This window comes from Pararge aegeria, chromosome 11 (assembly GCF_905163445.1).
Source record: "Pararge aegeria chromosome 11, ilParAegt1.1, whole genome shotgun sequence".
NCBI lineage: Eukaryota > Metazoa > Arthropoda > Insecta > Lepidoptera > Nymphalidae > Pararge > Pararge aegeria.
The window spans coordinates 6,876,758-6,890,715 of record NC_053190.1 but is presented as its reverse complement, the minus strand read 5'-3'; positions in this window follow the sequence as shown (position 1 = coordinate 6,890,715).

The following is a 13,958-nucleotide window of genomic DNA, read 5'->3' as shown; positions in this document are numbered from 1 at the left end:
CCAGACAAATTGAAATGGCTATGCCTTTTTATCAGTCTTTAAACGTCATCTAGTTAGGACACGTTGCAGTTTTAGATCTAAGTACTGCCTATGGTTCATATTTAAACGAGAGATGGTATTATACTTTTATAACATCAGAAATTTAGATATGTGAATAGACTTTTGAGATTACTGTATTATGACCTTCGCATACAACATCGACTCGACATAGACTCGACTCGATTTAAAACATGGAAAGGTGAGCAACATAGTGTTGTTTGAAGTGTATGACGCGTGGGAAACGCGTGGTCCACTCGTCCTTGGTTGACGAATTTTTCGCAGCCAGCAATTGTAAAAACTACGGCACAAAATATAAATCTCACATATATCAAATGTTTTATTTTGAGTCCAGTCGTTGTTGAGTCGATATGTTGTGCGAAATCGATAAGCGACACATAAATTAGTGGGTATAATGGAAAATGCAATTTAACTGACACAAACCAAACATTGCATGTGAAACTACGTGTTCTCTCTGTGTACCGTTTACCGTGTTAATTTGCCTGAGCTAAGCTGGGCTGAGATGGCTTGCAAAGCTAACTTAGATCAGCACGCGCTGGAGGCTAATTGTTGTTTGTGTTATCAAAGATCAATACATATTCTGCCTTCATCGATAAAACTTATCTTTCTTCTTTATAAAAATGAATTGCATTTTTGTTTCGAAAAATCTTGAAAATGGCTGAACCGAATTGAGTATTTCTTTATATTTATTTGGCTCTGGTGTTTTTAATAAAGAAAATTAGGATAAAGTTTAAGGAAAAGCCGCGAAATTTAAAATATAATTTGTATGAAAATTGCCACGTCGGATTACTTACAATAAATATACGGTTTCTTTTTAAATATCTTCTGCATTTCCTGCCTATTTATGTCCCACGGTTGGACTACAGATCTCCTGTCTTGTAGAAGAATAGAGAAAGAGCCACTTTCTTATCCAAGGACCGGCCTTACATGAGGTGCCCTTAGTCCGACGATTCTTAGACTTCTTGGAGCCCTGGACTCAAACTCACTCCAGGCAACCCTTCATTCAGTGGTTTACCAACTCAGTTACGCTATTGAATCCCATACAGTTGCCAGCTAAACTCATTCCGAAAAAAACAAACATAGAGCTTAGTCTCTCCACGCTGTTCCAAGGCTGGTTTTAGGTTAGTTTATTTTTTATTCACATAAAACATAATCGGAGCAACGTTGAGGGTTGTATCTCGCAAGAAAGGAAGTCCAGCGTCCAGTAACAGTAGATTAGTAATAGCCGTAGATGTTGAAAATGATGAAAGAAAAAAATAGGTTTTAAGTAGGTACAAAATGAGCAAAAGCTTCCTATACCAACATTTTTGTCATATGTATTTCTGCGTGGCATTAAAAATTTTATAACCCTCACAAATCACAATATTACCACTTTTACGAGTGAATAGTAATAACCTACTTTGATATTAAGAATTCCATGAAATACCTTAACCGACTAAAATAAGTACATTTCTAAAATATCTTTATCGACTTTTTTGATTTAATATTATTGCGAGATTAAGGTCAAAATTAACAAGATACAGTAGGTAAGTTTACAGTCATCTTTATTTTTGTGTACATTTATTTCAATGTTTTGCGAACGAAAATACTCAATTACCTTACGTTATTAAAAACAAATGATTGCTATGGAGATAAGATACATACAGTTAGATTCGATTTTACATTAAGTAATTCGTACTCTTGAATATATTTTTTATCTTTATAATGAATTTAATTAAATGCCTCTATGATAAAGTGGTTAGCAGGTTCGACTAATAATCATGAAGTCCTAAGTTGGTTTAGTAAAATTTGTCCGATTAGATTTTGCCGTCAATAAATTCTTAGCACTAGTCTGAAGTTAGAAAATAAGTGTAATACAAATCCTTGCTTCAGATAGCACGCTAGAAGAAGAAGAGGAAGAAGATGCAGTCAGTTAAAGTCACTAGCATGTGATAGCCGAAAAGTAGAGGATCGCTTGGGTCTATGTTTTAAATCCCTCCCTGCTATGAGAACGTCAACGTGCTGAGCAGTGTGATAATGATAACAATGTATTGATCTTTAATAACACAAACAATCACCAACGCGTACAGATTTAAGTTAGGTTAGTAAGCAATCTCAGCCCAGCTTAGCGCAGGCAAACTAACACGGTAAACGGTATATAAAGAACACGTAGTATGACATGTACTGTTCTGCAATTTCTATTATTACTGCCAATTTCTAAGTTGCTCAAACTGACATCTTAATATTTAAAACACAAGTGGTTCAATAAGGAAATCCGTTTCGTATTGTTAGAAAATGCTATTTTCAATAAAAACTTAAAATAGGCATAGAAACTTAAACATCGTTATGTATTCATTCAAAAAAACTGGGTATTTATCGTTGAGATTCGAAATCGTAAACCCCACCCTCACATAAAGTACATCTATAAAAGGTAAAGAAATTCGGTCAGAGGATTCATGGTGAATAGAAGAAACAAGCTATGAATGCATTTGTGGCATAGTGTCGCTAACGAGTTCCCAAGTTCCAGTGAATGGCTTTTAGGCTCTTCTCCCACCGTTGACGAGTAAGCGACTAGCTATAAGATTTTCTCGCACAAGAAAAGTACAAAAGATTTAAAACCCGTGTCAATTAAAGATACACATGCACTATAATAATAACAGTTTCCTTGACCGATTTCAGCAATCTCCAGAGAGATTTTCCAACTTCACGGGAGGTATTATAGTGTTCATGTGTGCGCGCAAGGTGCAATCTCTATTGCCTCACTCACATAGTCCGATGGGACAGGAGCTCTGACTCAACCGGAAAGAGATGGGGCGCTGGATTGACAGGAATTCCGAGTAGGTACAAAACATTTCCTGATAGAAAACCCCAAACAACTCTCCCTCATCTAATAGGTATTTGTCGCAGCTATCATCTATAAAACTCGCTCAGCGATGTTCGCTTGGCGGTGAACACACGTCGAGATATCAATCAAATCAAACGCGCTAGATATCAATCTCAACACCACACTCGCCTAAAGCCCAGCTACAAAAATCACGGAACTACACACCCGTTTCTCGCTGCAACGCGTCTATATAGTAACTGGCTTTACTTGCATATTGCTCATAGACGGACGATGAGACAGGCTTTATACATCATTTTGTATGTACATAGTTTTATAGTCACTGTAGCAGGTATACTTCATACTATACTATACATAATATACTATAAGTTGACCGCCGAATGTATACCTCCGACGAGAACTACGTCTCTCTCTGCACTTATTTTGTATGAACGCTTACACTACTAGTTTGATTTGTTACATTTTTTTTGGCTTTTGAAATATTCACCACTTAAGGAGCCTCTATTTAATCCTTAAATGTAATTATAAAAGTCTCTATTAAGTTACAACGATAAAAATTGGTATATAGATTGAATAATAAAAAGAAATCATAAAAAGTTTAAGGATTCATAAAAAAAAACATCAGCAAAGGTATGAAATGTACACTCGCCTCTCGCTATTCGTAAACTTGTTACTAGTTAGTAGCTCTCGCTTGTCGTGGGACAGGTGCCTAATACGCCCTTTTGTATGTACCTACCTCATTCTATAGAGACCGTAGCAGGTATAACAGTGACTATAGTATATTCAATGACACTGTTATAGTTTACTGTGACCTTTTTTTTCAAAATAGGACTTTGTTGTACCTAATCACAATAACTATTTATTAACTGTGATGCAAATTACGGGAAGCGATAGCCTGGTGGCCTTTGCTTAGGCCTGTGACTCGAAGAGACCAAGTTTGACCCCCGGCACACACCTCTTTGGAGTTATGAAATATTTTAATTAATTAAATGTAAGTAATACTTTTCTTTCTCTACGTTCGTTACTCCATTTCTGAAGATCGTGGTTCTGGTGAAATATCAGCTTCGAGTAAATTGTCTCCATCGGCTGATGGAGGCCATTTTGGTGATATGATAGAACCGGCACGAGTTTCATTGTTTCAACTGATCCCCCACCGCATTATAATAATAAATAAATAATAATAATAAATTTAGTGCATAGCCCATATATACAGAACACTTAACATTTTAAAAAATTAACATAAAAAGAAGCACAAATTAAATTTAAAATAATAATATTTTATTATTATTTTAACACGAAACGAGTATTAAAAAAAATAAAAAAATATAAATATAAAAATATAAAATAAATGTTGTGCGCAAAATAAAAGAGTCGGTTACATAACGAGGAAACATGAACACTGATTCTTAGCAGGGACAAGATCTTGGTCTTGCTTCTTTTTGATGCATTGCCCAAGCTCCAAACTCAACGCTTCCAGTCTTTGTAAATTGGGTCTCTACTGAAAATCAACGTTGCAGGACCTACTGTCATGATGCTTTAAAACAAAGCTGAGGAGACCTATTGACCACAAGGACGCAAAGTACATTTTAATTATTTAAGTGTCTGTTTATAATTATTTCTATCAGTATGTTGCTTGAAGAATTGTGGTCAATAAAACTTATTATTATTTTAATTATTACCTACACTACATCAAAGATAATAAACATTTTCTTAAGTATACTTATCCTTGAAATATCCAAGGCCAATTACGCAGCGCACTCGCAAGACTTGTTTACCACATTTGGGAATACATAACACACACATAGAATGCTGCTCGGAATTGTGCTCCGCCGGGCGTCGAACCGGCTCGCCCAGTTCTCCATCCCGCAGAGACCACTTCACATCCGTCACTTGCAATTATGTAACGAACCACGCATCAAGAATTATTCTCAAAGTAATACTCAAATGCAATGCACTCCCGGTAATCCGACAAACGTTTTGCGTGCAGTGTCGTATTATTGAATATGAGTGGTAAATCTGGCCGCACTTTTTATTTATAAAAAATAAAAGTTGTGTTACAGATTTACCTATTAATAGATTTAACAAAGACAACTTATATTACATCAACGATTATTTTGAAATAAAATTTGACTTATAAACAGACATTTCTAAATTTTACTTATATAATTAGAAATCTTTGAGTTGACCAAGAAGTTGACATTTACCTAATTTTACTATTGAAACTGAAACGAAATGAATTAATATTAAATACAAATAAACTGCCTAATTGAATGGATTTGTATCCGTAAAAAATTTTGCGCGCCTTTATGGCAAAACATGTTTGGACCAATTTTATTTTGTACCTTACATAACACACACACACACATTAATGCAAATAAATGATATTATTAGTTATTATTATTATTATATAAAATATTAGTTTTGACGAATGTATCTTTAGCTGGATAAGAAGATTGTCAGGTCACTGGTTTTTCTCGCTCGTAAAGACTTAAGCATAGTCCTCTGAAGTCTGAAGCTAGAGCATGACATGTGTGGATTCCATTTCAGAACATTGCTAACTAAACGATGCCGTGTGGTGACGAAAACCAGAATACAGATGTCACCACCCCTACTCCTCCCACGGGTGTCGTACGAGGCGACTAAGGGAATATTATAACGGAGAACAGGCTACAGCGTCCTCTGTGCTACTACAGCCATCCACTACTACACCAGCCCGTCTGCCCAGCGTGTTGATTATGGTCAAAACCTCTCTTTTGGAGAGGTAGTAGGTAGGTTGTAGGCTATTGATAATGATGTTGATAATAATACCTTGGACTGCAGCTAAAATTTCCCGATAAAGCCTGTTGCCAAGTTGAAAACTCTTTTCTCTTTATCTCTCTTATTGTAAAAGTGTACTAAAGATAAAACTCCCTTCAGCGAAGGTAAATATTGCTCTGAATAGACGGTTAGAAAATAAATTAAGGCAACTACAAATCGATTTATACCATAAAAGGCACGTGCAAAGCATTCGATCATAGAATGTTATCAATTTTTAGAATTACATGCTTCTACTCCATAAGTTTTCGTAATAAAACTTAATAGTTTCGTAAAATATTATCGGTCTTAGGAACAAACACAGAATTGCGTTGAACCGCCCTTCTCGCCTAAGGAACGGCCTATCACGATTTCACGAGTCCATTTATAGGGGGTTGATAGTTCCATACATTAAAGATAAAAGTAGCACCATTTGACAGCCGACATGTATGCGACCGACTGCTTCATTCCTTAGATTCATTTTGCTGTACGACTTTTTGATATGTCATGAAAAGGAAAGTTTCGGACTATATGCTAAAACTGACTTTCAGACTTACCAAAGTAGCTCTACCTAAGTATACTACTTACTACTTGCGATTTTTGTTTTCCCGTTTCCGTTTTCCCAAAAATGTCGAGTAAGATAAACGTAGGTAGAGCTTTTTTTGCAGATGCACAACAAGTCTCATTTTAGCAAAATCTCGCAAACTCGCCTATTTCATTAGCACGGCAGCATTAGTCTAAAGATCGGGTGGTATGTAGGAGTAAACGGATCACGAAAGTTTGATTCACAGAAGAGTTCACAAAAGAGTTTACAACTTAGTTATTCTTTAAAAAAAATCTCAACACGAAGATAGAACGAAAAAGTGGCACCAGTGTGTGGAGTGTATAGGTGCCAAGTCAGAAGGAATAACGTGAGGTTTGAGTCAGTAAGATACTGACAAAACGCGCACTTCAAAGTGGCGCAGGGGTAATAATAATAAAAAATCCTGTGCAATTCTCACACTTTTGAAAAGTACCCCACGAGAGATTGAGATGGATATATGTAGAGAATTAGGATATTAGGATAAATGTAAGGTTTTACAAAGTTTAAAAATTATTTCATATTATAATGTAAAATATAGTTGGAATACCAATAGGAACTTTGTATAATAAAGACATGGCTGGTCATGACTTCAGACTGGAAAACAGCAATGCTGGTGACAAAATAAGCATGGCGGTAGAACACCCTCGGGCGAGCTGATACAATACGTTTTACTTCTACTAAAACCATGTGTTTATCACACAAAATATTATATTAGTACGTATTATTCAGTTTCCATGGAAACCAAAACAAAATGTTAAACGTATCCTATCTCATTCTCACGCCGCGCCGACTTAATCATATACATTTATCACAGAATTCAGTGCATAACATTTATGTGTTTGTTTCCTTATCGTGACGCATTACCGACCACTACAGAGCATGGGACTTCTCCCACAATGAAAAGGGGTTAAGGCCGTAGTCCACCATGCTGCCCAATGCGAATTGTTCGACTCAACATAGCTTTAGGAGCATTGTGGAGAACTCTCAGTCATGCAGAATTCCTCAGGATGTTTTACTTCACAGTTCATCCGTGCAAGATATATTTTTATTGCTTTAAAAGCACATACCTAACTTGTAAAATTTAGTAGCTGGGATTCGAACTCGGCGCCCCAAACGCGCCATCGAAGTGCTGCCCACTGGGCTATCTTATCACCTCTTTTTATTTTCGTTTTAGTTCAAATCACAACGATTCTAAAGAAGTTTCACTTAAAATACGTCTGGGTTTCTAAATCTCTATCATCCGTACATTCTCTGAGAGAGGTATATTTAGCCGAACAGTGTGACGGTAATAGGCTTTGATGGGGTGATGATCCAATGTTGTACTTAAATATTTAAAAACTCTACCTACGTATTACAAAAGGAAAAAATAATAATTTTATAACGCAATTTCAAAGACAATCATATTGTGGAACAAACGTTCTCCGTGTGATTTGGCGCACTTTTTAGTACCCAACACAATGCGTAGGAAAGTACACGATGTAAATTACGTTTGCGGTGTGTGGTACACAGACGCAGATTCCTGCTTTCACCGATTCACTGCTCATTAGCGATGCCGCGCCGGCACTCTTCTGTAAACACTTGACGCCTACAAATGGCGTCTCTTGTTCCCTACAACGTCTATAGCTCACCATCTCTTACACAAATGAGTTTGTGAGCAGCCTTTAGATAGGCGAGGTACGTGACGCGCCGTAAGTTTTTTTATGCGCGCCTGTAAACGATTTTACTTCCGAGCGACGGAAAAATTGTGAGACACACAATTTCTTACTTGCTTCCATAGAAGATTATTTTTTTCTTGAATTTGGAAACATATTCTGTGTAGCCTCTTTGGACAATAGTTTAATTAATATTGTAAATCCGAAAGTAATTCGTCTGTTACCTAAACTTAATTTTTTATAGTTCTTTCTTACGAAGATAAGCGGGATTCTCTAATGTTTTCCCCAATTGGATCCCTGGATAATGCCTCATATTTCACTATTTTTTTTTAAACTAATTATTTTTGAAAATCTTTCCATCTAAAATAAGCAGAAATTCCTCTTTTTTACCGCCCTGCTCGCCATGTTTCAAAAAAAATATAAAAGAGAGTAAGTTAAACAAAGACGTATAATTTTTCTTAAAATTGGATGCCAAAAATAATTGAGTCCCCTCTGTTTTGGATTTGTTGATCTCGTTAATTTTTTTTAAATCGATCTGAGATACAGCTTTTCCTATCGCACTCTTAGACATGAGTGGTTCAGACTCATCACGACGGTAATAGTTTTTTTCAAATACCTATTCATCAAATTTGTCGCAGCGAAAGCTAGACCATCGACTTTCTTCGAATTATTTAAACAAATAATTAGTTCCTCGAGATATCCATCGACGTTCCCACATTTCTTTCATTGACACAATGTTACCTAGAAACTTGTTCCGTAACATCTACTCTAAAAGCTTCGAGTCCATTCACGGATCCCTGATGGATTCTTAAAATATTTACGCATCAATTTTGAGCTTGTCGACTTTTTTTCATCCACCTATCTTTTATTTGTATACCATTTATGAATAGCTGACCTAAAAGCAAAAGATCCGGTAAAAACCTTTAGCAAACACACACAGCTTATTCTTGTTTCTTCCCTTGGGAATGTGTTATTTAGAATAACGGAAATTTTTAATGTATAAATTATACATTTCAACGAGTTTTTTGTTTACCTATGTGATATAATTGACTTATATAAGATAATCCCTACTAATATTATAAATGTCAATGTAAGTTTGTTTGTTACGCTTTCACGCAAAAACTACTAAACCGATCCTTATGAAACTTTGTACACATATTCGATACTGAGTCGGACTTAGCGATACTGAGTCCTTAAACATTTTTAGATCTACAACTAAATTTAATTCAAATGCAGACGAAGTCGCGGGCAACAGCTAGTAAGTTATATAAGATGAAAGTATATGATTAGGTACTACTTTGTTTTAGTGGTATCAATCAATCCTATAACAGTGCACTGCTGGACTAAAGGCCTGTCAAAAGGAAGGTTTGCCCATAATCACCACGCTTGGCACCAGTAGTAGTAGCACAGAGGACGCTCGAGGTTGCTTCGTACGACATCCGCGGGAAGAGCATGGGTAGGCTTGGTATATACAACTATAGTCACATTTTACAAAAAGAAATAATTTGACGATTTCTTTCGATTTCTCGATCGAGGATCACATCCTCTAATATAGTTTTACTTGGTGAGAATATAATTTGACCCACAATAAACAGATAAACCGCCGAAATTACATTAAAGCAACATCCTCCACTAATTGTAGTTACTTATTTATTTATTTGTCTTCACAAATATTGTTTTTTTGTATATTATATGTATATATTTAAGTAAGGAAATATTTATTTTATGGGTATATGTATATATGCACCACCTTACTATTATCTGCACCTGTTTTTTATCTTCGACATTGGTTGCGTGGAAGAAATCGCTATGACGCGATAAGGCCGGCAAATAGTTTACGTTGTTTTGTTATACTTTTCTTCTTTTTCTATGTACTTTTTGTGGTGTCCAATAAAAGTACATTCATTCATTCCATCATTCATCCTCCTTTTTTAAATAAAAACATATACGTAAACATCGATAAAGCATATCTACCTGCCGCAACGGAACTCCTCAATTTAAAGCCGGTTAAAAGTGACAGTATAAACAGTCCCTATGTACATACTTCGTTGTTATAATGTTGGTGTTAACGAAAATTTGGCCACTCAAATTGAATTACCGTTACGGTAAATTCTATCTAAAGGCCAGGTAGGTACCTACTTTGTAAACATAATTGCTTGTAAGTTTCTGCTATGAAAGCGAAATGATTATCGATGGTGTACATACAAGAGAGGTTCAGCTTGCATTAGTGACTTTGTATTTATTTAGACTGTTAGATATATATACTTTTTACCTATACGAAGAAATAGTAATGGTATATTGGCGTTTGTTTGTGTGTTTGTATGTTGCTTTTTCTCTAATTAACGACTGAACTAATTTTGGGAAACATTTTTGTATTAAAGTTCCAACTGACAGCATGTACTTAAATTGCATTTTTTGGATGTAGGTTTGCATAAGAGCATCTTCGGGATAAAAACTTTAAAAAAGCAATCAAGTTAATGTTTTATGTAATACCATGCGTATGCAGCTTGTATCTATCATCATCCTAAAATCTACTTATTTGATTACTTTTATTCTTTATATTAACTTACTTTTTGCTTCTTATTAACTTTTTCGGTACAGGGTACTTACCTACTACCGTCGCGTATTGTTAACTCTCTTGTATTAAAATTATAATCCTTACTTCGTATGCGTTGAATTTATTATATTCGGATGATTGAGAAATTTTCCCGCAGTGCCCATATGCCCGTCGTCACACAGCAATCTATAGGCAAGCTAAACGAAATGACTAATTTTCGAGGATATTTACTTGAAAAATGAAGTACTTTCATACAAAATTTTATTCTCATTTCACACGTTTCCGGTTTATATTTTCAAAAACTGTAAAAACATGTTTGTTTAAACCGAAAGCCCAAATATTTATTTTTATTGGCTATGACATGAAAAATTTCATACAAACTTTCTTACCCTGTTTAATCCCTTTTAGTGTGGAATTATAGGAATCGCTCCTTAGTTCCAACATCTTTAGGATGTTCAAAGAGTATTCTCTCAAAATTCACCGTTCTGCCATTTAGGTTTTAGGTTGTCCGACAGTCAGTCAGAGCAAAGCCTTTCTATTGGGGCCTTAAAAATAAACTTACAGTAGGTAACGTTTAATACGAACATGCATAACTATTCCAAAGTTGTAGCACTTTAATTTGTAAGACCCATAGATTTTAGTGACGTACAAGGTATGTCATACGTTAAGGTATATGATAAAATTGTCGTTTTAAAGTAATACAGCTTTAAGCGATATATGGGAGGGATTTACTGCTTTCACCCTCCACTGCACTAAAGCGGGCTGACAAGCATTAACGATTAGTATCACATGTTACTGATTAAACCGAAAACGACGGCTTAACATGCTCTCCGAGGCAAGGGGTTGCATAATGCCAAGTTCCTAAAGCCAAAATAGCAATAAATATTTTAAAAAAAAAATTAGATCCAAAACCAAAACTGAATCTGGTTCCTCGTAAATCACATTTACACTCATAAAAGTAAAATTTTATATTTGACCTACGAGCAAGGAGGTATATTAAAAGTTCAAATATAAACATCGAATAACCTTGAAGGCATGTACAGAAGACAGAGTGGCGCCTGTCGAGGATCAATCTGTTTACCATTTTAAAAGATAAATTATCAAACCAAACTGCATTTTTAACAGACTTCCAAAAATTAAGCGGAGGTTTTTTCAAAATCAGATTTATTTCAAGTAGGCTTACTCTGTAAGAACTTTTGGAACCAGTCTATCTGTTTAGTGACTATACAACCGGTTCGAAAGGCAGATCTCTTCTTCTTCTACAGAGAAGAAGCCAACAAGAAACTCAGCAGTTGCTGTCTTATACAAGTTAGCCCTTGACTGCAATCTCATCTGGTGGTAATTGTTATTGATTATTTTTTTGCAAGCCATCCGTTAGTTTATAGCAATTATATAAAACCCAAATTCTTAATTACTTTCTATACGAAACTTTACCGGAATGCTAAATCACTTCTTTATCGGTCAGACCCTCCTACCTGACTAAAGAAAATTTAGAAATTATAAGATCCTTAATTGCCCCTATATGTACCACAATTAAATAACCTATTAGTTATTATGCATACCTGCTGGCGAAGACCCGGGCGACTGGAAACTAGTCGCCAATAAAAGCCAAAACAATTAATATTCAAAGTCAAAAATGTCTTTATTCAAATAGGCACATAGATGGCACTTTTGATGCGTTGATTATATACAAAATGTGTACACAGCAGTGAGTAATGATGGCGATAACTACAATCGTAAACTTAAAACTAAAGCTACGAGGGTTCCAAACCCGACCTGGTCTAAGGTCGGGTTTGGAAACCTCTGGGTAGAAGCCCACAACAAACATAGCCGGGTGTTCTTTTTGTTATCACCATCTGACATTGTCATTAGAAAATATTTAAGAAGCAACCTGGTTGGAGCAATTGTTCACACCCAAGCTTTTTTATCCTTTATACTATAATAGGACTTTATATAAGCTTTCGCTTAATACAAACTTTGAACTTTTTTAGTGACTACCCCAAGATATCAACCGGTAATTTATTGTAAAATTGTATACAATTTCCTTTAAATGAATTGCTTATTTTGTGTAGTCTAGTGTACTGCACTGCAAGTTTATTTTTCCTTTTCCTTAAAATGTGACTGCAATAATTTGAACGTTAGAACGTTCAAATTATTGCAGTCAAATTTTCTTTTAAATTTTGATATATTTTTGTGATTCATATACTTAAAGGAGAATGCAATATACCTAGTAGTAAATTAAATCTGAGTATTGAAAGAACAGCGACTAGAGTAGTTACCTACTGTGCAGCTCTATCCCATATACCTATACAATGTGCAATAATAATGGGAATTTCTCTGCACGCTTCGCCGCTCCAGATCCATATCTACATTCGTGAGCCCTGCGACCTGTTATTTGTATTTCTTGTTTGGTAGACTTCCGGGGATCCGCGGCCGATTCGACACATGCGCATGGCCGACGACGGAACAACACGGATTTATTTTTTATATTATCCCTTGGAAGCGGTAATAGCCCAGTGGGTAGGACTATGACTACACTTTCGAGGGGCCGAGTTCGAAGTTACGTGCGTTTCAAGCAATCAAAATATGAGTTGCTTCAACGGTGAAGGAAAACATCGTGAGGAAACCTGCATGCCTGAGAGTTCTCCATAATGTTCTCAAAGACGTGTGGAGTCTACTAAGCTCAGCAGCATTTTGGACTACGGCCTTAACCCCTTGTTTTTGAGGGAGGAGACCCGTGCTCTGTAGTGGGCCGGTAATTGGTTTATATGATAACTATCCTTTGACTGCAATCACACATTCTTACCATCAGGTGAGATTGCAGAGCTAGTTTATAACGATCATCCTAAAATGGAGCGCTTGCATAAAAAGCATAAAAACTCTACATTAAAAGATACCAACTCTATAGGTTGTGGAGAAAATAGAAGCGAGAAGGGCATTCAAATTCATACTAGAAACGAGGAATTTTAGCTCTTCTTACTTGTCCCGGGGAAATCAACTACGTAAAGGTGCACCTCCTTACGATACCACACGGTACGATGGTAGAAAGGCGTTAATAGAACCAGAGCAAATAGTTTCATGTGGAATCCCGATAGGATTGACAGAAAACCTTGCATCAATGCTCCAAACTTATATTCCGATATCTAAACATCAGCCTATTCATTTCCCGCAACACGCAACTCCAATGCGGCTAGGTTTAAATATGTATAATGTTCTAACATACTTCAAGCTGACACATCCTAGAATATCACCTTAAGGGTTAAAGACACATTTTAAAGGCGAATAACATACCAAATAGGATTGCATCATATAGCTTTTGCTGCTACATAAGAACCCTTCTTATGTAGCAGCAAAAGTTGCATAAAAGGTACAGATCAACGTTATTTTTGCTATTTTTATAAACGTCCTTATAACAATTATCTATTTATGTAATCAAATTGGTGGCCCTAACTAAAAAATCGAGTCAAAAATTTACAAAATGGACGACAAACTAAT